The following is a 4,381-nucleotide window of genomic DNA, read 5'->3' as shown; positions in this document are numbered from 1 at the left end:
CGCCCAAGTGAGAACTGCTCTCTCCAAAGCAAAAAACACAGCATCCATGGGACCGGATGGTGTCCCCGGCTGTGTGCTCCACGAACTCAATGAGGAATTAAACCCGCAGTTAGGACAGCTGTTTAATATTAGCCTCACCTCAGGATACGTACCCAAGGAGTGGCGCACGGCGACTGTGGTCCCACTTCACAAGGGCGGTGCCTCCACCGACCCTGGAAATTACCGTCCCATTAGCTTGACAAGCCTTATCTGCAAAGCCATGGAGAGGATTATAATGGAACTCATAAATAAAGACATAGGGAACTTGCAGTCTTTGGATCCAACCCAGTTTGGCTTTGTCAAGGCAGATCATGCCTTTTAAACTTGGTTGACTTTTTCGAGACAGTCACCAAGGCCATTGATGAGGGGAAGGCAGTCCATACAGCCTACCTTGACCTGGCAAAGGCCTTCGACACAATACCCCACTCAGGTATCATCGAAAAACTCATCAGCTTGAATGTAAATCCATACATCACAAGATGGGTTGCAAACTGGCTAAGTGACAGAACCCACAGGGTCAGAGTTGCTGGAGCCATGTCAGACTCAAAGCCTGTCACAAGTGGTGTCCCACAGGGCTCAGTCCTGGGTCCACTCTTGTTCGGCATCTACTTTTCTGAAGTACAAGCAAACACAGGAGGGTTATGGCTGACAAAGTTTGCAGATGACTGCAAACTGGGCGCCATAGTCGAAAACACATCTGACACAGATATCCTTCAGAAGGGCCTCACAGAAACTGATAACTGGTGCCAGAGCCATGGCCTAAAGTTAAATGCCAAGAAATGCATAGTCATACCCTTCGGGAAAAACAAGGTTACCCCTAGCTACCATATAGGTTGCAATCCACTGAGCACAGAAGAAGTCATCAGGGATCTGGGGACCCAGGTTGACAGTAGCCTTTTGTTTAACACTCATGTTGCTAAAGTAGTTAGGAAAACCTTCTACATTGCCCACCTGATCATGAAGGGATTCACATCTAGATCAAGGGAGGTCATCGTCCCCCTGTACTCATCACTCATTAGACCTATGATTGAGTACAATGCCCCATTCGGAATGTATCTGACCCGACACCTGCAGCAGCTGGAAAGGCCCCAAAAGTTCCTCACCAAAAGGATAAAGGGTCTCAAAAATATGTCTTATGCTGCCCGACTGAAAGAACTCCAGCTCTATTCAGTCTCATACCGCTTGCTCAGAGGTGACCTGTGCTTGACATATAAGGCCATGTCAAACCCTGATTTGATGAATATGCTTCACGTCTAAAGATCTAGATCCCTCAGAACCACAAGGCGGGAGACTTAAACCTTGACACGGTTATTAATAGAACGTGCTGGAGGGACAGATTCATCACCCAGAGACTCCCTATGCTGTGGAACAAAATCCCGGTACATGTGAGGCAGAGCACCTCGCTGGCCTTGTTCAAGAGGAATCTTGACCAATGGATGGGGGATCGCAGATATACCCCAGGGATTACTTCAGTGTCACTGCTTGACAGAGGCACAGCAAAATAATAGGCATAGTTTTATTCAAACTAAAGGGGTGGCGAAAGCCAAATAACTATGGGCTAGGCTTATAAATGCCCTTGGGCAGATAGCCTAGTATGAACCTATGAACCTAAGTAATATTGGCTGTTCCAAAGCAATACACTATCCTGCCCATCCAGCCAGCTGCAGTCCTTGACTGAGTGGGGTAACTCAGTCTCCCTCTGTTGTGAGGTATTTTGTCTTACACAGGCATACACATTAACAACTATTATACATATGTCGATCTGAACACTGGAGTACAGCAACAGTGGTCCCACTCCACAAAGGGGGTACCTCTACAGACCCTGGGAACTACCGCCCCATAAGCTTAACCAGCCTGGTCTGCAAAGCTATGGAAAGAATCATTATGGAACTCATAAACAGAGACATTGGGGACCTACAGACACTTGATCCCACCCAGTTCGGCTTTGTAAAGGGCAGATCCTGCCTTTTGAACCTGGTTGACTTTTTCGAAACAGTCACTAGAGCCATTGATGAGGGCAAAGCAGTCCATACAGCCTACCTGGACTTGGCTAAGGCCTTCGACACAATACCCCACTCAAGCGTCATAGATAAGCTCAACAGCTTAAATCTAAACCCTTATGTCACTAGATGGGTTGCAAACTGGCTAAAGGACAGAACCCATAAAGTTAAAATCGCTGGAGCAATGTCAGACTCAAAGCCAGTCACAAGTGGTGTCCCACAGGGATCTGTCCTGGGACCCCTCTTGTTCGGCATTTATTTCTCAGATGTTAAAGCAAACATGGGAGGGTTGTGGATGACAAAGTTCGCAGATGACTGCAAACTAGGCACCATAGTCGATACACCAGCGGACACATACATCCTACAAAAAGGCCTCACAGAAACGGACAACTGGTGCTGGAGTCATGGCCTTAAACTAAATGCCAAAAAATGTATAGTCATCCCCTTTGGGAAAAACAAAGTACCCACAAATTATCACATAGACAGCAACCCACTGAGTACGGAAAAAGTAATCAGAGACCTCGGGACCCAAGTAGACAGCGACCTCTCTTTTGACACCCACGTTGCCAAAGTGGTTAGAAAGACATTCTACCTTGCACACCTTATCATGAAGGGATTCACATCCAGATCCAAGGATGTCATTGTACCCCTGTACTCCTCCCTCATCAGACCCATGATTGAGTACAATGCCCCATTTGGTATGTACCTCACCCGGCATTTGCAACAGCTGGAGAGACCACAAAAGTACCTCACCAAGAGGATCAAGGGTCTCCAACATATGTCTTATTCTGCCAGACTAAAGAAACTCCAGCTCTATTCAGTAGCATACAGCCTGCTCAGAGGTGATCTGTGCCTGACGTACAAGGCCATGTCCAATCAGGAACTGATGGACATGCTCCACCTCAAAAAATCCAAATCCATCAGAACCACGAGAGCTAAAGACTTAAACCTTGGCACAGGTATGAATAGGACATGCTGGAGGGATAGATTCATAACCCAGAGGCATCCCATGCTCTGGAACAAGATCCCAGTTCATGTTAGGCAGAGCCCCTCACTAACTCTCTTCAAGAGAAATCTTGATGAGTGGATGGGAGATCGTAAGTTTACTCCAGGGGTCACATCTGTGTCACTACTAGACAGGGGCACAGTAAACTAATTCTACTATATAAGGGGACCTTCACTGTGTCACTACTAGACAGAGGCACAGTATTCTAAGTCTATTCTGTGCATTTTTGTACCATTTCATGGGGTGGCGAAAGCCACATCACTGTGGCTAGGCTTACAAATGCCCCAGGGCAGATAGCCTAGTACTAAACTATGAAACTATGATTGGAGAATGTACATTTTCCTAGTAGTTAATGTACAGATAATGACTGCTGAAAAACAAGTCCACTGCTTCATGGCAGCATATTAAGCTGCCATGGAGTTCAGACTGAAAGAAGGCTATCGGTCACCATTATTTTACTCGCACTAAGCATTGCTTCTGCTTTTTAATGAGTGTAAAATTAAAACAAAAAAATTAAAGTATGTGTATGCATGTATGAAAGTGAGAGTGAGAATGATCACATTTTACATTTGCTATGTATTGCTTTTTCTGTTTACGTTTATTTTCATTTTACACTCGGTATAATTAAAAAATAGAAATGTTTGTGTGTGTGTATTTATTTTTCTGTGTGTGAGTGCATGGGTACTTGCATGCATGAAAGTGAATGTGTGTGCATGCATGCATGCGAGAAAGAGAGAGACGTCAATCGAGCAGTGGATGCAAGTTATTTAAAATGAAGAGGTATGCATTCCTCTCATCCTCTTAGCTCAATAAATGCAGATAAAGCCTAAAATAATGTGGGGCAAAGGCTCAAAGGGACATATTTTAAATATTGCTATAATACAGTTAGAAAGTTGTTGTAATAACAGGATTTATCTTAAATGCATTTTTCTGAAGGATACTAAAGTCTGAAAATCTAATGTAATTAATTATATAGTTACTTCAACTCTAATGATTTGCAAGCAACTCCAAATTTTATGAGGAAGACACCAAAAAAAATAAAAGAGGCAGAAAATATGGACATTCTGTGAAAATTTGTACAGCTGAGAATTATGAGTATGAAACTTGTAATGGCTGGCATTATTAACTTAGTGCAATCTTGTGTTTTTAAAGGTACTTGTGTTTGAGCGTGTGTGTGTGTGTCTCAGAAAGAGAGAGTGTATGTAGATATTAAATACTTAACCAAACTTATATTTTGGATGTAAAGTACTTGCCTTAACAACAGTTAATATACTACAGCAAGTTTGAAACATTAGGTGGAGGAACTATTTTACATCAAAAATCTTAATATCTATAA

Source organism: Protopterus annectens, chromosome 17.part0 (genome assembly GCF_019279795.1).
Source record: "Protopterus annectens isolate FY-2018-M chromosome 17.part0, PAN1.0, whole genome shotgun sequence".
NCBI lineage: Eukaryota > Metazoa > Chordata > Ceratodontiformes > Protopteridae > Protopterus > Protopterus annectens.
The sequence above is the reverse complement of the archived record's forward strand: the minus strand, read 5'-3'. Positions refer to the sequence as shown.